Below are 25,856 nucleotides of genomic sequence, written 5' to 3'. Positions count from 1 at the left end.
AAATGCTAAGAGGGAAAAAGCCTAAAAACAATGGAAGTGATCTAATGATTAAGATTATCCTTTTTTTAAAGTGATCCAAATTTAAAAGTATAAGCAAATATCTTCTTGTAGTATTTTGTTTAAATGTCATGAAACTGTGCAAAGGTACAAGTTGACTATGAAGTGTACAGTGTATAAAATGACTGCGAAAGAAAGACATGAGTATTGTTGAGGGGGGAGAATAAATATCAGAATTGTCAGAGCATAAGTTGGAAATCTTTGCTTTGACTAACATAGGAATTACTTGATTCTATTTTTACTGGATATGTGTTTAACGTATAAGTTAATAAAGTGTTATGCCTTTGACTGTGAAAGTGTAAAGCCAGTGGTGTGAACATAAATGCAGTCAGATTTGCTCTGAGGCTTAAGAGCTTGCTGAATTAAAACCATGTCAGTATTAACTTGCAGAAATTGTAAGTAAATTGCACTAATTCTTCTACCCCTATATTTCTAGCCCAAGTGGGCGTTCATGTATAATCTGTACTAAGTACTGTGTCCTTCAGGATCCGGGATCACCTTGCGCCTTTGCTTGGATACTGGGTCAGTATTTTGACCCATTAATCATAATGCTTTCATAAACAAGGTGAAGTAGTGCTTCCTCATGCCAAGTCTCCAGGGTGGAGAAGGCTTTGTGACCCAATCTAACCTTTGTATTTTCTTGGATTTTGATAATGCTGGTCTGAGGAAAGTTTTAAGGCTTTTAGATGGTGGCAAAGCAGAGACTAACTTTATTGTCACTTTCAGTACAAATTGTGGAAGTGTGAGATTAAGCTGACATGTTCAAAATGAACAAAAGAGGTGTGTTTTGATTTTCACCTGATGTATAGTTAAGCTTCAGAAATCCTTTTTGAAACACGTGAATATTGAAAGTTTACAGAAAGGTTTCTTTACTCAAGAAGCAGTCAGACCAACCAATGGAAGAAAAATCCACTAAGGCTGAGTTACACTGAGTACCTCCTGAGGCTCAGGGAGTTACTCAGAGAATATACTGGGAAAGTACTGCCAAGTATTTACCAAGTTTATATATTAATTTCAGGCATTGACTATTGCAGGCAACATACTGGAGGCAATAGACCTGCCATCTGATCCATCAGGGCTGCTCTTAAGAAAATTATTTATTCACCTAAGTGTTTGAGAACAGGTGAGCCAAAGGGACATGGTCTAGAGATAGCAACTCAGGGTGATTATTTTCACGGAGTGACTGTGAGTCACCATTACACTGGGAAGTCAGCTTAAGTGGTTCTGGGGACAATTTTGGCACCTTCGTGCTTCATCTTGTTACCGATATCTTTCATCAACAGCATTAGCATAGTCTGAAGGAGACCAAGTAGGGATTTGAGGCCTTATTTTTGAAGCCCTGCTTTGGAGGACAAGAGGTTTTTGATATATTTGATGGCTATATTCAGGTAGCAGATATGGTTTTCAGGAAGGAGATCCTATAATCCAGATAGGTAAAGTCAACTTGACAGCAGCACCACGAAAGCTGAGGGTTAGGGGAGACCATGATAAGCAGTGGGATGCAGTTTTGTTGAAGTTTGTCATTCAGCTTCTCATACTAGTGAAGCTTAAGTTAACAGAATAATGTGTTCAGTTTTGACCACAGCCTGTTAAGAAAGATACATGTGAATGTCTCAGTCTGTCAAAAATAGTCCTCAATGTGCCCTCATGGCCAAGAAGGCCAATGGCATCCTGGGATGCATCAAGAAGAGTGTGGCCTGCAGGTCAAGGGAGGTTCTTCTCCCCCTTTCCTCTGCCCTGGTGAGGCCTCATCTGGAGTCCTGTGTCCAGTTCTGGGCACCTCAGCTCAAGAGGGACAGGGAAGTGCTGGAGAGAGTCCAGCGCAAGATCACCAAGATGATCAGGGGAATGGAACATCTTTCATAGGAGTAAAGGCTGTGGGAGCTGGGGTTGTTTAGTCTGGAGAAGAGGAGACTGAGGGGAGATCTTATTAACATTTACAAATATCTAAAGGGTGGATGTCAGGAGGTTGGGACATCCCTTTTTTTCTATAGTAGCTAGTAGCAGGACAAGGGTTAATGGGATGAAGCTGGAACACAAAAAGTTCCACTTAAATATAAGGAAAAACTATTTCACTGTGAGGTGAGGTAGCCCTGGCACAGGCTGCCCAGAGGGGTTGTGGAGTCTCCATCCTTGGAGGTCTTCAAGACCTGCCTGGACATGTTCCTATGCCACCTGATCTAGGTGAACCTGCTTTGGCAGGGGGGTTGGACTAGATGATCTCTAGAGGTCCCTTCCAACCCCTACCATTCTATGATTCTATCAAGACTTGGGAAGGGTTTGGAAAGCATCATCTACAGAGATCATGTGTGTTTCAAAAATGTATTCTGCAATGGCTAGACAAGCTCAGTTCCAACAGAAGGGATGAGACAAGGGGACAAGACGCTGCAGCCTTAAAATTAGTGACAAGTGGTCTGCATCCTTCTGTCAGTGACTGTATTGAGAAAGATGAAGCTAGCTTGTACCGAAGATTTCATGTAGTTCTTAAAATCTGTTATGCTTTGGGGGAAACTGGAACAAGCTGAAGTGCAACCTCCCTTTTTTTGTGAAGGTTTTGGAAATCCCATAGTGTTTGTATTGAGGCTATATTAAAGCCTTTCCTCACAATTATTTTACTTGTTCTCATGCAGGAAGTTGAACGTGATGATTTCTGCAGGTGCTGTCTGTATTCTGGCCTGAGTTTATGTGGAAAAAGTAATTTTAGCACTCAAAAGACATGCAGCTTCTGTGATAAAGATGCAGGATCTTTCGTATCTCAACGCAATTAGTTTTAAAGTAGTATTGAGGCAAATTATTGCATTTGGTAGCAAAATGTTGTGGTAAGTGTATGATCATATTGTGATTTAAACCAGGAAAATTCATTATTAATTGTCTACCGTATTATATACTGTACTGTATGTGGCTCCATAACTTGTGTCCAAACATTACAGCATCTTCTGTTCTGAAACACTTTTGAAGAGCTGTTAGTCTATTCTTAAAAAAGAAATCAAACTTGTCAAGTGGTGTGTTATGTTCCTTTAGGTTACCCTCCCTTTGAATCTGTGTTCTGAAGTACACAGGGGCAGATTAAAAACCTTTGGCATTTTAAAATAGCATGCCATGTGTTTAGGCTTTTGCTTTGCTGTTTCTTGGGATGACTGTATTGCATTTGTAGTAAATACTGAGATGTGTTTCTGAAGTATTGATAAATGCTAAAATAAGGAACACATAATAAAAAATGCCATCTTTGAACTAAAGTCTTTCGATTAAACTCTTTCCCTCTGCTCGCCCCCCCCAAATATTAGTTTTGTGAAGCTAAATAAGAAGTATCAGCAGCTTTCATGGCTTTTCCTAAGGTTTTGGTGGCAAGAAAAAGAGGAACCTGTGTGCTCTTTAATCTCTGGCAGAACGATTTCTGTAAGTAAAGACCATACATAGTTAATAGCATGTATTTTATTAAAAATTATTGTTTTAGGCAACACGAGATCTTGCTTTGTCTTTTGCTGAGCAGGGTGTGAGGACAGAGCAGAGGGCGATGGGACAGATGCAGGCTGGTTGGGTTTGGTTCAGTCATGCTACTGAGCTGCGTGCCACAGCTGAAAGCCAAGGCCTGCTGCCACTGTGCACTGCTCAGCCTGGCCTGGCCTGGCCAAGGTGGTTTGGGAGCCCCTGTGGCATGCTGACTGTTTCCCAGAGGAAAAGGGAGTGAGTTGCAGCTGGAGCAATGCAGGGAAAGCTGTAGTCGCTATCAGCAGTGCAGCTGGCATAAACGCCAAGGTTGGGATCTGTGTCACTGGGGCTGTGCTGCAGGTCATGCCCAGGCTATATGTGACCCCTGAAACACTGCTGTCAAGCCAGGGCTCTTTCCTTGTCAGCAGAATGCTTCTCCTCACTCTGTAAGTGGGTGGGTGAAGGATGCTTTCTGCTTTCTCTAGGGAAATAAGAGATGGATGAGGCATCTGGACTTAAACCTGGCTTTTTGTACGTGCAGCTGGCGGTGCTGCTCCTCCTGTGCTCACCTGCCCTCTGAGTGCTAAAGGCAGAGCGAGACCGGTCTCCAGACTGGGATCTGGCCATGGCGATGCCAAATGAAGGTGTCATAGCTGCTATTAGAGCTCGGGTGGCCACATCTCAATGTGCATCTTCTGGGGTTTTGTTTGCTCTCAGAAAAATCAATACAGTAATTCCCAGAGTCTTCAGTCTTCAGTTTGAGTGAGCCCTCAACAAAAGGCCTTTTTTAACAAAAAAGAGAACTTTACTGTGGTTTTTTTTTGTCTGGTTTGGCTTTTAGTTTTTTTTAAAGCAACATACCTTGAAAGACCTTGCCAGATTTATTTTGCAAAGATAGTTAAACAGGCAATTAAGAGTATTATTTATGTCATTGCTAGTTATTTATTCTTGTGAACAAGTTTCATTATAATGAACAACATCTAGCAGACTGATTTGAAATTTGAGGAAAAAAAAAGAAGCAGGAAATGCGATAAAGTCAGCAAAATTCTCTCTAATGTCAGCAAGGTCTCTGGCTATATTGTTAGCAGCAGTTTTCTGAATTATGTCTAAATGTTTCTATGTATCCTTTGGGCCTGATCTGAAGTCATCAAAGTATTGCTACATGTCATGTTTTGAGAAGGTCCAACTTGTGATTTATGTGGTCCAGAATTCCACTCCTCCCATCTATTGTGTTCTCCTCGTTGCTTTAGCACTCAGCAAGGTTTGGGCATCTCAGATTCATTCCTAGTGCCCCAGATCCAAAGCAACCTGACTAAAATGTGATACTGTAATAACCATGCTTCAGAAGAAACTGTCCATGGGAAGGCAGAGTGTCTTTCTCCAGCCTTCTGACCGTGCCCAGTGCAGGGAGGACACCCCTTCTGAGTTCCCATCACTGCTTTGCTCTTTCCCGATGCATTCAAGTGCAGTCCATTACACCCGCGTGATAGTGACAAAAGTGACAGCAATAAAAATCCTTCATGAAATCCCCCATGGTGAAAATTGGCCATTTTGCCACGTCCTCCTTTTTCTCAGCTGGGTGAGCATTGTGTGCAGGCACACTGAACCTGCCCACTGTGGCTCTGCACGTTGGAGGGGAGACACTGGGGAGATAGGAGAAGGGAAGATGCTCTGTAGCTGCTCTGTTAGTTTGAAGTTTAATGTGTTCTTGGCCCTGCTTGTGTAGTGTAGAGCTTCCAGGACAGGGATCAGAGCATTCAGGTATGATGAATCTCACAAATATATTTAATAACTTGAGTTTTAATGATTCAGTGCAAACTGTTGGCTCTGCAGAAAGCAACACAAACCTGTCGCCTTTCTCTTCTCTGTATTCCTGCTGCAGAGGGACATCAGGCATTTCGGAGCATATGCAGTAGGGCAGCAGGAGCATATAGCCAGGAGCAGAAGTGTGGGAGGCAGCGGAGGGGTTTAACCCCCCGAGGGTGATAAGCTGTTCTTCAGCTTATCCTGTCTCAGCAAACTACAGCACTTTTTTAGGAAGTTTCTGTAACTTGTTTCTGTAACCCTTTGTTGCCTCTAGCCAAAGGTACACAAATGCCTCCAGTAGCACAGAGAAATGTAAACATAAAGAGTCTACCTAGTGAATTTCCGAGTCAGAGCAGCAGGACTGGAAAGGAAATGGAAAGATCACAGACTTCAGAGGGTCCTAAGATAACATGGACTTTTATTACTATGTAAAGATAAGAACACTTGGTTTTAATATGTCTGCTAGTTTTGGAAGTGGAGAGGAATTTGTGCTGTTTTTTTCACTTAAGAACCTTTAAAAAGATAGGAAAACTAACAAGATAAATCATTGTCTCCTTTTATGAGTTCCTAGTAAGTTATTATTTTTGCAGTGTTTGCTGACTCCTTTAAAGCCTTTGCCATGTTCATGCAGCAAGCCTTTTTGGCAGGTGCTTGGGTGCACCAATAATATTCTTCAGCACAATGTACAAATACATAAAGTGTGGGTGTCAGGAGGATGGAGCCAGTTTCCTCACATTGATGTCCAGTGATAGGACAAGGGGCAACAGCTACAAGCTGGAATGTAAGAGGTTCCAAAGAAACACGAGGAAAAACTTCTTCCCTGTTTAGATGAGGGAGCACTGGCACAGGCTGCCCAGATGGGTTGTGGAGTCTCCTTCTCTGGAAGCATTCAAAAGCCCCCTGGACAAGTTCCTGTGTGACCTACTCTAGGTGGTCCTGCTCTGTCAGGGGGCTTGGACTAGATGATCTTTCAAGATCCCTTCCAATCCTTAGGATTCTGTGATTCTGTGTGTCTCTCTGCTCTACTGCAAGGAGTGATACTTACATGGATGCTACCGAGACAATGCTATTTCTCCTTCTCTCATACTTATTGACTTACCATTCAGTGAACATGCTGCTGGGCCTGTTTTTGCCCCTCTACTTTTCGTTTTCCAAAAATAGGCTCACCAGCTATGTATTCATTTGTGGGAATACATATACATGTTGCATCATCATTTTATGGTCCTTGTTTTCTCTTTGCTGGGGACATTTCTCAGAGACTTTCATGTTTTTTATAGCTTTCAGTAACTAATCTTTTCGTGGCTATGGTTAAGATAATTGCTTCAAATTTCAAAGTTCTTGGGAAACAGAAGAGAAATGGACTTGTGTGTTGTAAGTGTTTTGAATCGGAACTGTTGGGAACAAAACATTTAGCTGCAAGTATACAGAAGGAAGTTTCAGAGATGGTGTGTTGATCTTCGTCTTTAATTGTCATCCAATTACAATACTCTTGCATCTTCTCAAGCGTCTGAGATTAGTCATGGTCCAGACACTCAATCTCAGATTATACAGACCTTGAGGTAGTGTGTGGTTCACTGCACAAATGTTAAAGTAATTTTTTCTTTGAGTGTTTGGAGATGTGTTACGGGCTTTTGAAAATGTAGTGTAACACCTTAGGGTTTGGGGTTTTTTTTAGATAATTTATACAAGAACAAATTTTAAACTTTGTTTAGGAAAAGGATGCTTTTTCAAATATCTTTTGCATCACATTCTCAAGGTAGTCTGAGACAGTTTAAATCTTGGTTTAGGGTTTTTTTTCTTACTAACCTAGGGAGAGGAATCTTAGACATGAAATTTCTTAGCCTGTTATACTGTGCAAGTCATGTCTTGCTCAAAAGGTCACACACCCACAGAACATGTATTTTGCAGTGCAGTGGACTCAGTAGCTGTGTTTCTTGGGGCTGTAACAGTCTTTCCTATTGTAAATGAAAACATTCTTTCGGTGGTGTGGCATCCGATGCTATCAGTATTTCTGTGTTAAATTATCATTTATAATTATACAACACTAAAGTAGCAATGATAAATATACATAATCTGTTGACTCTGTAGTTTTATGGATTATTCTCTTTCAGTGTAAATCCTTGTAGGCTTTCCCAGTTTTTCATACATATATGTATCTCCTGAAATATTACATTGGATTTCTTTTAACTCTAAACTGAAAGTACTTTTTTTTTAAACCAGTGTTGAGAGTTCAGCTTTTTTATTTCTATAGATATGTAGTTGTGTGTCTGTTCTTGTAGTAGTCAGCCTAGCAGGGTTTTTAAGGTATTAAGCTGGTTTAAGGACTTTTATTTAAGTTGCCCTTCACAGCTTGTGTTGCAAACTCTCTGTTACGGTCACAGATCAGTTACTGAGCTCTGCAGGAGGAGAATAATTTTGTTCCCTTTAAAAAAATGCAGTTCAATTATTTAATGATCTGTATTTTCTTTTAAAGTGAAAAAATGGGAATTCATGTGAGCAGTAAGTACTGACTACTTGAGTGCATCAGATGGAAGTGGAAATTCGTGTGGTTGAGATGAGTTGTTTTCTGTATTAATCCTGATTTCTTTATGAATCCCTGTGGGAGGGAAGAGGGTGGACAAAGGCCACTTTAAGCCGCTGGCATGTTTGCTGAATGACTCTGCTGATTAACCCTAAGGAGGAGGTAGAAGCAGGGGAGAGAGAAACTAGCAGGAGAAGGAAGAGTCATTTGAGGTGAGCTCCTTCTTGAGGAACATGAGGGCTGAAGGGAGAAGTGCCAATGTGGGAAAGGCTGGGGAGCTGAGAGCACCAAAGGAATGCCAGCATTTTCACCAGACAACACTTAAAGATTGTAGTGGAGGAAGAATTCTGCTTTGACTGCTTGAAGGCAAAAGAGGTTAGCATCAGGGATTGCCTTTCCTACCCTTTCTAGGCTGGGCTTCAACTGAAAGGCTTACCTCTTCAACTGAAAGATGCTGCTTGCTCCCCATACATGCCGAGGTACTGACCCTGGGTGTGCCTGCCCTAGGTCCAAGGTGACCAGGAGGCCTTGCAATTTGGGATAAGTGTTTCACCCCAAGACAGGTAAAGGCTTTGGAATGACATCTGAAGGTCTGCTGAGGTGTGGTTAGTTGTAATTAATGAAAGCTTAATTGTCTTATGTTTTCTTAGGGCTCAGTGTGTTCTTTCTAGCAGCCTCTTGCTTCTGTTGGTCGTCTTGCTGCAAATGGCTGTGGAATTTTGAGAGGATCCAGGTAAGACAGGAGCTGTCTCAAAAGGATCTGTGTTTTTTTTCCCCCACTGTACATGCTTTAAGGAAGAACTTGAACAGCTGTGCATGAGGATTGTATGGTTTTGTTCCGTTTGATCAGCTGCTCCATTTTAAATTCATGGCCTTTGTGATGAACATCTTATAGGCAGGCAAACCCATAAAACTTTAAGTGGTTGTTTTCAGTCTGACAGCGAGGTAAGCGCATCTATGATAAATACAGTATTTACATCAAGTAATTTTACTTTTTTCAGGACTTTGCTTAATGAAAACTTGTGTAACTGTTACACAGCTGAAGACATGGGAGAAGCAAGTTGCAGGAAAACCAATTTAATCTTGTGAGGAATTAGCCTAGTGATGTTAGCAAGCAGTAAAAGTTTGGTGTTTGTTGTGGGGGATGTTTATTTTTGAAGCTCACATCTTAGCAGTCTTCAAATTATGACTGTTGAAAAAGAGTGGGTTTTCCCTTTTTCTTCTGCCACATCACTTCTGGTAAGCATCTCCTGTAAGTGTTTGGACTATGCTGAACTCTTAATATAAGCTAAAATCTTGTACTAGTACCTAAGGAAGATAGAAAAACTGGCTAGAAGTGTTTTCTCTATTATTGTGCCTCTGTCAAGGTCTTCACATATATTTCAATACTTACAAGAAGTAAATGTGGGGGGGGCGGGGGAAAGGTGGTGGTGGGAGTTTAACAATCTTCCTGTAGCTGAGAGAGGATTTCCCCTTTCTCAGGTAGCAGGGCTCTCCTGCAAAGATCCCCACCCAGCTGGGACTGAATAGCTTAGTGTGGAGCTTAGGTGATTCAGGCTACACTGAGTCATATAAATAGGGTGCAGATCTTGGTTCAGTGATAGCTGATAACCACTTGTTGAATGTAATGGCAGTCAAATTTTGACCCAGATGCATGTGATAGCGTTCATTTGGAGTTCACTAGAGCATAAAACATAACAAATACTCCTGTATGTTGTTAGCATGTCATCTGGATTGTATTCCTGGGTTGCTCTGCGCGTTGTCAGTTGTTCATCTACCTAGGTTGCTCTGTGATCCAGGCTGCAGTGAGGTACGGTCTGGATCTTTGGTGCTTCAAGTGCAGATATTTGTGGGAGGCTTCACAAGGTGGATTCTTCTGAATCAGACTTCTTTTTTAAGGATCAGCTGTGGCCCTTAAAGAAGCTCTGTGTAAGTGGTTTCCAGAACACCTGCCTTTTTTTATTTCCTTCCCCTCCCTCCCTTTTATGTTGCTACTTCCAGGATATCCTGCCTTTTGTGTTTCACAACTTGCTGGAAATGAGAAGCATTTGCATGGCGTCAGTCCTGCAAATGAGCGTGCACCTTTGCATGCTCTTTATGGACTGTACATACAAGACAGACTGCAAATGGAGTTTGTACAATAGAGCAAGTAAAACTGGCTGCATCAGTACGGTTTTCTGAGGATGAAAGAGATGATGAGTTGTTTTCCTTGGCAGCCAGGCTTCGTGTCTAGTGAGAAGGGTATAGGAGAGATTCAGGACAGAACATCTGGTGAAAGCAGCGTTTAAGGTTTGGAAAGAGTTTGAATATCCATATTTTTCTCTACTCTGCCTTCCCTTATTGAGGCTGACCAATGTCATACCAGTAAGTGCTGGATTGGGGCTGGCTGTAATTACATGGAAGCTGTCAACCTTCAATTAACCCTGTTCATCAGCCTGAAGTTGGGAGAGTGATGCGGAGGACACATTTGCTGCAAGGATCACTTCTCACAGCAAGCTTTGCTGATGTGTCCTCAGCACAGCCTGAGAAGCCTTGCAGTAGGACATGCTTGCACACTGTGTGAATCAGCAGGAAGGAGTATTTTTTGTTGTTGAGGGCTATTGTGGGTTGCTGCTCTGCTGGTGACACCTTTGGCTACTCACAGTGGTCCTTGAGCTGGACGATATTGGGCTCTCGTTCTAGGTCACCATCATGCCAAGAGAACCCTAGCAAAGAAAGCCTTATGTTTTTTGCTACCCAAAGTGTATCTGGATTCACTAGCGGCACAGAATCACAGAATCTCAAGGACTTGAAGAGACCTTGAAAGATCATATAGTCCAACCCCCCTGCCAGAGCAGGACCACCTAGAGTCTTAGATCAAAGCAGCAGTCTGATTTCCTGATTTGTGCAAAATTAGGAGTGGAGGGAATGCTGTTGCACTGAGATGATCTGGTTAACAAATAAATTTTAGGTGCAGTTTAATGTGTAAGGGGGAGGTGGTTTGGAGCAGAGAGAGAGGGTGACTACCAGAGGTACAAAATTATTAGTGCTGGTGTTGACCAGAGTGGTTTAGGCAGAAGCAGCCATGTGATGTAGGGAAAGGACATTTTGAAACAGTGGATGCCAGACATTCAGGCATGCTGAATGATGTGGTTCACCTTCCAGGCAGAACCTTTGTGGGCTCAGATGCACAGCATGGTGCAGGACCAGCACAGCTCCCCTGGCAGGATGGAAAGGTCCTGACCTGCCGGTGTTCCCCAAAACCAAAAGCAGTTCAGAGCATTTCACGGAGTTTTTCATACCTGGAATAGCATCAGTGGTGATTTTCTAGGATTCGTCCTTTCTGCTGCTATGTTTCTCTTTAGTTTCTTCACAGATCCTGCTATTTCTGTGTTTTTTGGGCTTCTCAGTAGCAGACAGTTTTAGCAAAAGTGTGAGTTTTGTCTAAAAAGCAAAGAGAAACTTTACAGTTTCTCTGTCTAGAGTGAAAAAAAAACCAAAGAGACATTTCAAGAAGAGATAAACTAGTGGATGCCTACACAAATTGGAGAAGCCAAATGTCAAAGAAGATGAAAACTGTTCACTAAGTCAAGGCTTATCTTTTATTACACCACTATAACAGAAGGGCAAGCCAGGTGAAAAATTAGTCCTTTGTCCTGTACCTCCCTTTCCTTATGTTTTTGCAGTATAAAACTAGTTCAAGAGACTGTCAGCAGTCAAGGCTTACAGGAAGGATTCTGTAGTAATTAGAACACTTCCTGGGTGGCTCAGGATTCGCCTCCAAAGCCACACCTGATGTGTTAGGGATTCCTGTGCAATTATTACAGGACACACTCTGCATACTTTTCCAGAATGATGTAAAAAACTTCTTTATTGGAGGAGGATCATCATCACTCAGCACAGGCTGCTGGATACATGAAGGAATTGGTTAAATTACAGCATCTAGGAAAACTTGGAGTTTTATAGACTATAAGCTGAAAAAAAAGATGTTTTTTTGATAACCTTGGAAATATACTTGAGCTTCTCCATTGTTCGTCTGAACTTGAACGTCAGCGAATTCTTGTAACTTGTCACTTCTAAAATAAAACAAAAATAGTGTCTCTTAACACTCCAGAGGCAGTAGTATTTTTCTTTTAGCAAAATTAGGTTTGTATCCTTCACAGGTCATAAGGCTGGGAGGTTAGCCAGCATGGCTCACTCTTGTCTGTGACGGGAGTATAGGAAGTGGTGATTGCTGGTTGTGCAGGCATTTGAGAAAGCATTTGATTAATTTCTCTATTTCCTTGTTGTTGCCAAGTCATTGGAGTTATTCAAGAAGCATGTATTTTTTTGGTAAGATTTGTCAGAAGAAGCCATTGTAATTCACAAGTTCTTTTTACTAGCCTAATCAAATGAAGCAGAAACTCTGGAAGTTGTGCATTTCCCTTTAGCAGAGCAGTGATACTGAAATGCAATGTCAGGTTGATGGGTAGTAGTATTTTTTCTTTCTGCTTTTGGTTTTGGGAGGATAATGTAGCAAAAAAGTACTCCAGGTTTCTATCATCAAGAGCTTCTTTTAAATATCCTCTGTTTATTAATAGAAATAATAATTCTTCAGACCTCATGTCCTTCAGTTAATAATAGGAAACGTGTATTTCTCTGTGATTGAAGACAGGTATGCTGTTGTGGAGGGTGAAATGTGAGTCCTCGTAAAGAGAGGTGGAGTCTCCATTAACACAGTGTGACCAGGATACTGATTCATCTGTTGCTGCATTTTGCAAAATGGGTCCGTGGGTTGGTTGTATGGTTTTGTTTTGCTTTGGTTTTTTTTAGTTCAACAAGTTGTGAGTTGTGTCCATTGGGCTGCTTTGTACCATCATCTTACTCTTTTTAGACACAACTCTTCTTGAATTATTGCCTCAAGACTTCATAGAGGTTTCTGGAAGGTGACTGAATCCTATGTGCTTGTTACTGTTTCTCAGCATGCTCCGAGTTCTTAATCGTAATCAGATTTATCTCTATTTGACATATAATTACTGCTTTTACACCGTTTTGAATTTTTTCTAAGATGACCTTAGAACATCTCTAATCGTATGATGTTGTAAGTTATGTATATTTATAAGCTTTTAGTTTTCTAGGTACCATGAATAATTCAAAACCAAAAACTCTTCCCTGAGGAAGACTTTTACGCCATAGAAGAAATAAAGGAAATCTATGAGGAGTTTAGTATTAACCAGCCCCTGCCCATCCAAGAGTGTGCTTAGGTCTTTCAATAGTGTGAATAAATATCCATCATGAAAGCAGATTTGAAATATTTTTGTTGACAAGGAAGAATTTGAATTGGTCATACCCAGCTTCTGTGTAGAATTTCCTGGTGACTGTAATTTAAGCTGCTATGGACTTCAAATTTTGTATGAAGTTACAAAGAAGCTATATGAACAATATGCTTCTGCAAGAAAGAATGTATTTGCTGGAATATAGGCAGTGCTGAAGATCTCCAGGCTGGAGTCCTAAATAGAAAGCTTGTATGAACTTGAGTCAGAGCACTGTAGACAAGAAATCTGGAAAGCTGAAGAGGATGCTTTGTAAAGCTCTGAGCAAGGGAGTCATTGGGTTGTATTCTCATGGGTCCACTGATGATAAGTTTCACATGATGCCACAGCCTTCCCTTCACAGCCTCTTCTTCATCTTTGATCAGAGTGTTTGGTTTAGAAATGTATTTTTCATCCTTTAAAAACTAGAAACATGTTGCTTTTCTGTGAAACAAATTGGGGACTGTCTTGTGGTTTACTGTGTGGCAGTCAGCAATGAGGGTCTTGGTTTTAATCGCAAATGCATTAATTAAATGGTTTTTGAACTGTCTCCTAGGTGTTTTCATTGACATTGTTGACATTTCTGAGTACTTGCAATAGCTGCAAACGCTGAAACCAGCCAAGCATTGACTCTCAAGTATTTCTGGCAAAAGGCAGTAGCACTCTGTATATGTACTGAAAATTAAGAAAGAAGTCAGCTGCTTTGCAGACTAGGTGTGATGTCTTGCAAATCACACTGAAAAATACTGAACTAGGAAGAAAAAAAACCAAATCAAGTCCTAATTTGAAATCTGTGTTATTGGTTAGAGTAATTCTACAAAGCATTTTAAAAATGATCGATAGTCTTTTTGTGTTTGAAATAGTGCTTTACATGGCTTCTTTTTCCAGTGACTCTGTATTACAGCTTTTTCTGACAGGTGGAAGAATTCTGTAGTCTGTCTTACATGTAAATATTGTATATATTGACCTGTGATTACATAATCCTTACCATTTTTTGTTTAGTGAGGTTTTGTTTAAAAATTAATGGAACTCCTGTGTTGCTAGTACTAAGCATGGAGAACATAGTTGGAAAGTTGTGCAGAGTAGAATGTGTTGCCTTGGACTTGAAAGAACAAGGAGATGTGTCTTCAAGGTTAGAAATCAGTAATAATATATTTTGTAGTGAGAGAGATTTTGAAACTATTCAGTTAGATTGGGCTAGAACTGGAGGAGTGCCTTAAAGGTGCTGCTCTTGATCACAGACGGTATTTGAATTAAAAGAAAAAAATATAAGGAGATTTAAGTATCTTCGAAGCACGCTTAAGAGCTATTTCATGTTATCCTCTTCTCTAATTGATTAACTGGATAATAGGTTTAAATGTGCCAAATAACAAAACGCATGGATTCTATAGCAACTGATCTAAATTGATCTCATTAAGTTTGTTTTTTCCTCTTGTGTTACCTGGGTGAATTCTAATGATGAATAGCAAGTTGCATTAAATTGAGTTGTGCCTGTTTCTTGGGAATGATGTTGAAAGAAGTAGAGATTTCTTAAGAACATTACTTAAATAAAAATATGAAGTGGAACCTAGTAATATTTACTAATATCTAAATGGTGGATGTCAGGAGGTTGGGGTATCACTTTCTGTTGTATCTGATGACAGGGCAAGGGGTAACAGAAGGAAGATGGAATGCAAAAAGTTCCACTTAAACATAAAGAAAAACTATTTTACTGTTGAGGTGAGAGAGCCCTGGCCCAGGCTGCCCAGGGAGAGTGTGGAGGCTCCTTCCTTGGAGGTCTTCAAGACCTGCTTGGATACATTCCTGTATGACCTGCTCTAGGTGAACCTGCTTCTGCAGGGGGGCTGGACTAGATGATCTCTAGAGGTCCCTTCCAACCCCTACCATTCTATGAAATGATTTCAGAGGGACTGGAGCACTTCTGTGAAGACAGAGAGCCTGGGGAAAAGGAGGCTCAGGGGAAACCTTAGAGCAGCCTTCCAGTACATAAAGGGGGCTGCAAGAAAGCCAGAGAGGGACTTTTTACTAGGGCATGTAGTGAAAGGAGAGGGGTTAATGACTTTAAACTGAAAGAGGGAAGATACAGAATAGCTATTAGGAAGAAGATCTTCCCTGTGAGGGTGATGAGGCGCTGGAACATGTTGCCCAGAGAGGTTGTGAATGCCCCACACCTGGAATTGTTCAGGGTCAAGCTGGATGGACATTTGAGCAACCTGTTCTAATAGAAGGTGTCCCTGCTTGTGGTAGGAGTGTTCCAAAACTAGATGTTCTTTAGGGTCCCTTCCAGTCCAAACCATTCCGTGATTCTACAAAATGGTTCTTCAGTACATTTCTGCTTCAGCTACATCTGGTCCTTCTCACTCACTTAAGCAGTTCTATTTCATTGCCTATTTTGATGGTCTTGTTACCAAGCTTATTGTCTGGACTTTCTATGTGTAGATGATCCATGGTTTGAGCCTGTGATATCAGCTTCATTGATTACCTTGTGAAAATCACTTAGTCTTTTTGATTTCTAGTCCTTTCTAAAGTTTCTGCTAGGCAGAAATTCCATGTCTGTGGGGATTTCAGAGTATTTTTTCTTAATCCCTTTTTGGGGGCTGCCAAACCTTCAATTAAAATCAACTGTTTTAGAAGAAAGTGACTTAAATCCTAAAGGTCCCATTGGCCAAACCTCTGGGATCACATAAAATGCCCTACTTTTGCAGCTGGGAAATGTAATGTCAACCACCCTTGACATCAGATAGCTCAAAGAAATGCTGGCAATCAATTATAGAAGCTCTGCTGTTGGAGTTTCTGTTATGTTTCCCCTTTTTCCATTTGTATTGCACAAACATGAATAAAAAAAATACAGTTGCTTAGTAAATACTATATGTACTTTCTTCTTTTTGAAATGTTGGAAAATGCATCTTTATTCTTTGAAGATAGGTCATGATTTTCTAGATTGGCCTTGAACATCTGAACTCAAGCTGTGTCCAGGTAATTCAGTCCATGCTTGTATGTACTTTGACCCTTTTTTCCCCAAATGTTATAAGTAACGTCAGCTGGAGGAGATGAGAAAACCTGCTGACTTTTCATAAATATTGAACGAAGTCTTCAACACTATGGAAAATTATTAAGTATATAAAAAAATCTGAGTTTTTATCCTGAATCATTAAGAAAATACCCTTAAGTGTGTTTTAGATATTCTTCTTATTTGTGCATCAAGTATTTTGATTTTAGTAAAGGGAAACATTTATGTCTAAGAAAGAGTTGCATATTAAACATGAATAACTCGTCAGCTTGAACTTTGAATTACAAGTGGACTCATTTTTGTGCCTTAGAAAGACAGATACTTAGTCTGCATAGGTCTGTATAAGGCATCCTTTGCATGTATTTTCAGAGGTATGAAGAGACAAGGGAACAACTTGCTGTTGCCTCAAAGAAAAGTTTCTGCTCTCATCTCTACCTTCTGTCATATTCTGTCATATTCTGTCATATTCTGTCATATTCATATACATTCTACTTCTGTCATATGCTGGTGGTGGAGCTCATACATCTTCATTTTGAACTGGGAGGATTTATTCAAGTGGATTAAACCATGGACTTTTGCAGAGATGCACCAGGGCTGGTGCTGCTTCAGCTGGGGAGGAGGGGACCGAGGAATAGGAAACGTACTTGTCCTTGGGGCAGACAGTGAGCTGTTTTATCACCTCACCTGTTTGGTTTTGGGGCTTTTTGAGGATTTTTTTTGTTTGTTTGCTTTGTTTTTTTGTTTCTTTTGTGTATTTTTTGTAAGCTCTTTCCTAATTCACAAAATGTCCTAGATACCTCTTAAAATTTCCTAGTTGGAGTGGATCATTGCATAGTGAGTTAGAGGGCTGAGTTGTCCTGACCAGAGGAAGAAGTGGGCTTCACTTGGGTTTGGGTTATTTTTTGGTGGAGGTATTTGGTTTGTGGGGAAGAGTAGTATTGCACTGATCTTATATTTGGGAACTTATGTGTGAGCCTTGTATACTGTCCCTGAGGATGTTTTTAATAGCGTCTTTCACTGTGTTTTTGAAACAATTTCAACTTACATTTTATGTGTTGCACAGAAATGAAAGAAAAGTTTATTTTTTTGTGTGATGTTGGAAGATGGACAGAAATTTTGATAAATAATTAGATCTGCACAACTGCAAATGTTAGCTATGCTTTTGGCCTAAAGCCCTAATTCAAATCTCTCCTGTCTTACAAGCAGCAGGAAGATTAATCTCCTCCGGCAAGAGGAATCCATTCCCCAGTTTTAGACAAAACATGATGATTAACGTTATTTGTAGGCTGATTAAGCTCAAGCCTTTGTTTGGGGCTGCTGAACAGGGTTATGTTGAAACATGCAGAAACAGAACTTAGTCACATTCCTGCTGCTGCTGCTTCTTCCATGTTTTGCTCCATTGCATCATCTGACGGGAAGCTGGTAGTGAGTTACCAACAAAGTGTGTAAGTGCTGTTTTGCTTTTTGAAACCTAATGTTTGATTTAGACAACAGTATCTTTGGGTGTCCTTTCTCAGCTGAGGTGAGGAGTACTTGTCAGGGCACAATATCCTTGTGCTTTTTGATGGGAGCTGCCTGATGAGAGCTCACAGACTCTCATTAACGTTTACAAATATCTAAAGGGTGAGTGTCAGGAGGTTGGGACATCCCTTTTTTCTATAGTAGCTAGCAACAGGACAAGGGGTAATGGGATGAAGCCGGAACACAAAAAGTTCCGTTAAACTTAAGAAAAAACTGTTTTCCTGTTGAGGTGAGGGAGCCCTGGCACAAGCTGCCCAGGGAGGGTGTGGAGTCTCCTTCCTTGGAGGTCTTCAAGACCCACCTGGACATGTTCCTATGCGACCTGATCTAAGTGAACCTGCTCTGCAGGAAGGTTGGACTAGATGATCTCTAAAGGTCTCTTCCAACTCTACCATTCTATGATTCCATGATCCTCTGACTGCTGAATCTCTTGAGACAATTTAGAGGGAACTAAAGATAACTTTAATCACGCTTTGCCTTTAGAGAGCCAAATCACTATACCTATATAAAATCTGAAGGAGAAAACTTGGTTTGGCTGAGGTTTGAACTCTTTTTCTTTTTTGTTTTTTTTTTTTTTTTAAAAAGCCTACATTTTAAGTATTGAACTTTGGAGATCTAAGGCAGGATGTGCTGTAGTAACAATAGTCTGTCTTAGGGGAGGGAAGAAAGAATAACTTAGTTTATGTTATTTAAAAAAAGCTATGAGGAGTTGTCTTCCCATTGTTTTAAGGCCTTTCTTGCTGTTTAAGTGAGGCTTTGTGACTGGTAGCCATATGTTATATGATCATTCATGCACAGTATTAAAAAATAAAGATTAGATTGGTGTTTAAGTTGAAGATAAAATGCAGATTAAAAAGAGGACAAATGCCCTAAACTGGCCTGTGACCATATTAGAGCAGCAGTCTACAATTTCTGTCTTTAGCTGTGCAATGAACCATCAGCAGTAGCATGAAGTAGAGGTGTGTCTCCATTAGTATTTTAGTTCATCTCTGGAACTTCCTGGTCATCTGCATGTACCCATTTGAATGAAACCAGAGTGGAAGATTCTCCTAACAAAAACACTTTGTATTCTCCAACTGTTAGATACTACTCAGACCAGAGGCTGGAGTCATTTGGTATTGACTAGATTTAGTAAACCACTCAAAATACTTGTAGTATGGGCACTGGCCCCTCGGTGCTGCTGTTTCACTGGGCAAATTCCTGTTGTACTGTTACTTGCTAATATAGATATATCCATTGAGATTAAAACTTCATAGAATCATAGAATGGTAGGGGTTGGAAGGGACCTTTAGAGATCATCTAGTCCAACCTCCCTGCAGAAGCAGGCCCACCTAGATCAGGTCGCATAGGAACGTATCCAGGCGGGTCTTGAAGACATCCAGGGAAAGAGCCTCCACATCCTCCCTGGGCAGCCTGTGCCAGGGCTCCCTCACCTCAACAGTGAAATAGTTTTTTCTTATATTTAAATGGAACTTCTTATGTTCCAGTTTTATCCCATTACCACTTGTCCTTCTGCTAGGTACCATAGAAAAAAGGGATGCCCCAACCTCTTGACACTCACCATTTTAATATATTTGTAAATATTAATGAGATGCTCAAAACTTAGTTGCATTTATGTCAGGACAAATAATAACTTGTAAATAATATGTCCTACACTTCTGAAATTTGTCCATTTATTGAGATAATGAATATTATTAAAATCCCTACAATTAGTACAAAACTAGAAATACACACAGAAAACCCATCAAATCAGAAGTGTCTGAAACTGACCCTACAAGATTCCTGTATGGCTTCTCTGGCCTTGCTCTAAAATTCAGAACATTGTAGGAAGGGCTGAAGAGCAACAAAATGCAGGAAAGGTGTCACTTAGAATTGGAAAGAATATTGGTGTCTTAATTTTTCATCTTGTTCTTGAGATGAAATTTTATGCAATATGATCCTTGCCCCACCGTAATGTTAAATTCTGGGATAATTTCTAAAGAGAGGAAAATGAAGTGGAAACTAATTGTTCATGTGATTGAAGGAGGAGAAGGGAAAAGTGGTTGTGATGAGTTTCCTAACCTCTGGAGGTGTGCTTTTGGTATAAAATAATTTGCATAGTCTGAAGTGAAGACTCAGGTGCCATAGATAAATGCTGTCCAGTCCAATTGGGAAGTAGCAGTGGCAGCATGACACTGCTCATTCTCCCAGAAATTTTGTCCCGACTGTAATTGCTCAGGAAGCTTTGAATTGAAAACCACCTGAGCCACGTTTTGTGGCTGAATTTACAATGTGACTGAAAGCTTTTCTTGACTCCACTTTTGTTCTCCTTGCCAAAATAAATAGCCTGTTCTTAGCATGTGACCGTGGCGGTTTGTCCTCCACGTGAGTTTCTATGCAAAATTTGTAATTATGCTTAAGTGTTGGTCCTGGTAGCCGTGATTCTGCATGTGTTATTTTCAGTTTACTTTCACATCAGATATACTAAGGCTGCGAGTGCCTGTGGTTGTGGTGCTTTAGCACAGTTCCTAGCCTCAGGGATGGCCCTCTTCCACTGAACACACTGGCTCTTCATATGTATTGGCTGCAGAACACGACTTGCTCTTGGAAGCCTTAAAACTGCCCCAGATTCCTCCTGAAATGCGGATTTGGTGAAGTCTCACCTCTCATATAGATTTTGTAACACTTAGAAAATTACTAACAATTTTTGTGATAGTGCTGGTTGGTAATTTTTAGTCATTGACTTCAACAGAATCTTTTAAGTAGTGATGTACTTTCTTGCAGCATTCCTGTTAAATTAATAAATAACATTTTATACATGGTGGGGGTGGTGAGTAGCATTCAGATAATGTGTTTAAGGTTTTAAAATGAGTCAGTAAAATACAATTGGACTTTGATCTCAATCTTCTGCCTTAGATCTTCTAACCATTTTCTGAATGAGAAGTGAGTGTTCTTGAGCGGGATTTCTTGCAAGTATGGATTTGGAGATGCTGCATCAGTTACTTGTAGCAGCACTGACCCAGCAGTAAGCAAAACGGGCTGTGTGGCAGGACTACAGTTGTCTTAGGCTGTGGCAAAATCCGAGCAAAGATTAGCAGTGATTTGGAGTCCCTATTCTGCTTGGCCTCATACATAGTGTTTAGGGAAGCCCACAACTTTCTCAAACCTTGCACAGAATTAGTGCCAAAAATGAGCAAGTTAAGCTGTGGTCAGGAAGTGGCTAATGTGGAAGTTGTTGTGGTCTGCAGCTTTCACTGCTGTTAAGATCCTGTTAGTGCTAATGGTAGATTTTGTCTGATTTATTGCTGTTCAGTGCACTAGCCTTTCCAGCAATTTACCTTCTGTAAAAATACAAACTCTTCTGGAATAGTAAAAAAATTCAAGGTTATTATAGAATCATAGAATGGTTTGGATTGGAAGGGTCCTTTAGGGATCATCTAGTTCAAGCCCTCTACCATGAGCAGGGACATTTTTCACTGAATCGGGATGCTCCACGTACCACCCAACACTGATCTTGAACACTTTCAGGGATGAAGCACTCACAACCTCTCTGGAAAACCTGTTCCCATGTCTCACCACCAGCATAATAAAAAATATCTGCCTTATGTCCAATCTAAATCTACCTTCTTTCAGTTTAAAACCATTGCCCCTTGTCCTGTCACTAAAGACCCTGGTTAAAAATCTCTCTACATCTTTTTTTACAAGCCCTCTGTAAGTATTGGAAGATTGCCATAAGGTCTCTCTGGAGCCTTCTCTTCATGCTGAACAACCTCAGCTCTCTCAGCCATTCTGCATAGGAGGGATGTTCCAGACTTCTGATTGTTTTTGTGGATTTTTGGTAGATTTTATTCTTTAAAGCATATGCTCCATTGTGGTTTTTTTTTTTTAGATTGAGATAGTGTAGATGATTGCTTTGCAATTAGTGTCTCATGATGACATTACTGTTTGTACATTCTTGCCTCAGAATAAGGGGCCCATTGTTCTCATCTCCACAAGAAAACTGATAGATGTACTGACAAAATGTATTCTGTGTCACTTTCTGGGTAGCTCTAGATACCCCTTTTTTCATCCTTTGCTGTTGATAATGGTCTTAAATGGCTGTCATGCTGTTAAGAGAAAGTTTTCAGACTCATCCCTCAGAATTACTTTATCAGTGACTGGTGAACTTGGCAGTAGATTTTTCTGTTTTTTTTTTTTTTAGTAGGTTTGGACAAAAATCTCGCTTTTTTTAGTTACTTGTTTCTGAAGGGGGAGTTTCTCCTGAGTTCATTATGATCTGTAGAGGATTGTCTGTGTTTCAGCCCTTTACCTATAAATTACACCCATACTTTTTGACGGGAGTACAAGCTGATATGAAGAGATGAAATAGGGTGAGGGAGCCATGGCACAGTCTGCCCAGGGAGGGTGGGGAGTTTCCTTCTCTGGAGGTCTTCAAGACCTGCCTGGACATGTTCCTGTGCAACCTGATCTAGGTGGACCTGCTTTAGCAGGACTAGATGATCTCTAAGGTCCTGTCCAGCCCCTGCCATTCTGTGATTCTATGATTCTGTGGAAAAGGAGGTGGTACCTGACAATGTGTTTTTAGGACCTAATTCTGTTTGTGAGTTATGTTTTCTGTGCAGTGTGGGATGACAGTAAATAGTTCCCGATTTATACCTTTTAATCTGCAGATGCTGATTGTTGCTAGTGTCTATTGTTTTCTGCCTCTATAAAGGGGCCAAATCAAAGTTGGTACTACTTGTAAAGCTCTGATTTACTTGCTATTTGTTATTCTGGTAGTAAGACAGAAAGTACAATTGTCTTTTTTTTCCTAGTCCAGCCCCTCTGCAGTGGCCTGAGGTCAAGCATCTGAGGTTTCCTGCAGACCTCCAGCAGCCTTTGATGCTGCCATCCACAGTGCTTAGTTTATTTGGTTTGACTTGGATCCTGGCTGAGTTGATATTCTTATTTTTTTTTAAATACCAGTTCCATTTTCACCGTGGCATGTACAAGGAAGTGGTGTTTGGCGACATTTTCTTATTGGTGGGCTGTCAAATTATTGTGCAAGTTTATCTCTCTGCTCTGTTATTTATACATTTATGTGTTTATCAAACTGATAACACTTGATGGTCATTGCTTCCTTGATTATCTCTGTATTCACCTGCTTTTGCTTTATTGTGCTGCATTGAGAGGCTGTTAAAGTTCAAGACTCAACAAGACAAAGGAGTTCAGGGAAGGAAGGGATCAGAGTTGTGAACTGGTTACCACCTGAATGTCCCCAGATTACTTCTAAAGAATTCAGCACTGAAGCCGGGAGAACAAAATTACTGGTGGTCTTGAGGTTACTATTCAGCTTTCCACTTTCTCTGTTGGAATTGTATGGTTACCTGAACTTGAGGGGCTGAGCATGACTCATCTGTAAGTACAGAATGTGTGTTATTGTCACTAGTTACTGCAGGCTTTCTTCTCCAAGTATTTCTCTGAAAAATTATTTAAGTTGTGGAGAGTTTTGGAATTGCTGGTGAATTATCAAAATTCAAAAGCACTGTAAAGGTTGTGGGGTTGGCATTTTGTTGTGTTTGTTGTTGTTTAAATTGGTGATTACATATTATCTGTGTTCATATGAGTTACAGTAAAGTACTGAGATTCAGTCTGCCTCAGCCTCTTTCTGAATTGGCTTGGCAAAAGCTGATGTAAAATGCAATATTTGCTTGCTTTAAATGGTGTGAGCCCCTGCTGGTTACACCAAGATGTGCTTTTAGCCAACATTTATGATGGTCTACAGAGGAATAATGGAAAGTCCCAATTACTTATTGTAATGTGCAGCTTCTGCAAGTCAGAGTACGGAAGTTAGTAACCATTTACATACCAAAACAATACTTATGATATATGACAGCTTTTCTTTTTAAGTATTTGAGAATCAAAGGGAGGACCTTCTTACCTTACTGTCTTTATTTGTGTAATCTGATTTTCTGCTTTTTGTGCTGGAGCAGAGGTCTCCTGTGTTTGGCAGATTTTGGTAGCTACTTAGGTAGCTTTTATCTTGCATACAGAGCTCAAAGACAAACCAATAGGTGCATAGTCTTAAAAGAGAATAAACACATCTGTTCTTGTATTAGGTCACCTGAAGATGAGCAATAGCTTGGCAGCCGGGTGCGTTGGGTGGGGAAATGAGGCACTCTGATGGTAGGAGAGTGAGAGATGTAGAAGATGAATGGGTGGGGAAGGCTGGAAAATGACATAACTGGAAGAAAATTTAAATTTAATTAGCTTAGAGAGAATCATTGTCAGTCTTCAAGAAGTATTTGTTCTTTCTGATGTTAATGCTTGGAAAATGTGGCACATGAGAGTGTAAGCAAATACACTGTTAAAGTGCTAGCTGAAAGGGTTTACAGTTACCGGCCCTTGTTGAAACTGTTGAAGCTGATTTAAGCTAGTGTGCTTGAGCACTGCTACCAATGGCCACAATGATGTAGTCAGCTCCAGAGTTCCTTTTCTTAGCTTGAACTACTCTAGCTAGATTTGCAAGAGAGAATGTCGGCCTGCTCCTATGTATTCTTTTTACTTTATCATGAGACAGCTTAAGATCCCTTTGATTGTGCTTTGATGCCTTTATCTGTTCTGCCTTGTACTTCCTTTCAATCCCCCTTGTTGCCTGCTGGCTTCACTATGGCTGACTTGCGTAATCTGAAAGAGTTCAGTTGGTTTTAACAACCTCTTTCAAACTCTGTCTTTTAGCCAGATTGGTTTTCTTCTGGTTTTCCCGGTCCTCTGTACTGCTTCTGAAGTAGTGTCCAGACCATAACTGAGGAGTTCTTTAATTGTAACTTCAGCCTTTTTTTTTCCTTTTGCAATCTTGCTGAAATGTGACTCTGTATTTTGGGTTTTGCTACTTTTCCTCTTTCTTGTTACTATTACTAGCTTAGATATTGCTGTTGGTTGAAAATGCTTATGTAGATGTCCTTGACATACTTACTCCTTCATTTATCGAGAAACTCCACTTGAGCTATTTTAATTAACAAGAATTGGGTCAGAAACCTCTATTTTGCTAGTGGGAACTAAAATAGGAACAATGTTCTTAAATGAATAGTAACTTAAAAAGCTATCAAAAGAGCAAGGATCACGGAGGAAGTTGTCAGACCTTGTTGATCCTAATATGAATAAAGTTTAATTTCCCAATGTCATAGTCAAAAGACCACAACCTCTGTGGTTAGAGTTTTAAAAACTTGTATAATGGCAATTGGACAAATACTGACTACTAAAGTTTGACAGAATTTTAAAACCAGCTAGAATTTCATTAAGAAAATAACTAGAACTACAATGCTGCAAATAAGAACTGTTTCAGTCAAGCTGTCACCATCTTGAGAGGTGTGGTTTTTTTGTTTCTTTTGTTCTCCTGTTGAACTGTTGCTGCAGGACATTGCTTCATAACCCATGTGTGGTGGTTTGACCCTGGCTGGATGCCAGGTGCCCACCAAGCCGCTCTATCACCCACCTCCTCAGCAAGCCAGGGAGGGAAGAAAATAAGATGGGAGCCTTGTGAGTTGAGAGAAAAGCAGTTTAATAAAGAAATAGCAAGGCCATGGGTGTGAAAGCAATGCAAATAAAGCTGTTACTCTCTACTTCCCATCAGCAGCGATGTCCGGCCACTTCCCGAGAAGCAGGGCTTTAGTACATGTAACAGTTGCTTTGGAAGGCAAATGTGAATCACAAATGCTTCCCCCTTCCTGCTCCTGTCCCCGAGTTTATATTGCTGAGCTGATGCCATATGGTATGGAATATCTCCTTGGTCAGCCTGGGTCAGATGTCTTGGCTGTGGCCATCCTGGGATCCCGCCCACCCACAGCTACTGGTGAAGGTGGGGGAAGAAATGCTGGAGGGACAGCCCTGATGCTGTTAGAGCAGTAGCTAAAACATTGATGTGCTATCAATACACATTTTTAGCTACCAACAGAAGGCACAGCACTACTAGGGCTGCTGTGGAAAATCACCAGCACCTCAGACCCTATACACCATGTCTCAACAAATTCACTCAATACTTGCTGTAGGGAGCGCAGGTGGGCACAGTGCAGGACAGTTTCGTCAGGTGCTACAAAGATCTTGAATGCTCACAGAGTCTGGTGAGGGATGTATATGCAGAAAAAAGTGAGCTCAGGTGGGCAAAGTCCACTGGAAAGCTTCCTCCACAAGCAGTTGCTTATGCAGCCCCTGTTGTTAGCAGATGAATTTTTGCAGCTAGTGCTTCTGCTTGGGTTTAGTAAAGGTGAAGTGTTGCTTTTTGAAG

The 25,856-nt window shown here is 40.6% G+C and overlaps 1 protein-coding gene across 3 annotated transcripts in view; it reads left to right on the top strand.

The window, feature by feature from the left end:
• The window catches only part of MYO6 (myosin VI), a 114,676-nt gene that overhangs the window by 1,410 nt on the left and 87,410 nt on the right, over positions 1-25,856 (top strand). Inside the window, exon 1 of one of the 3 annotated variants that reach the window (XM_061989560.1) lies at positions 8,476-8,546. The exons of the other annotated variants lie outside the window; for them this stretch is intronic. The gene's annotated coding sequence lies outside the window, so the exon portion shown is untranslated. Of the gene's footprint in view, positions 1-8,475; positions 8,547-25,856 lie in introns of those variants that run through there. 3 annotated transcript variants of the gene reach the window in all.

Source organism: Colius striatus, chromosome 2 (assembly GCF_028858725.1).
Source record: "Colius striatus isolate bColStr4 chromosome 2, bColStr4.1.hap1, whole genome shotgun sequence".
NCBI lineage: Eukaryota > Metazoa > Chordata > Aves > Coliiformes > Coliidae > Colius > Colius striatus.
This window is presented reverse-complemented; position numbering and strand designations above follow the sequence as displayed.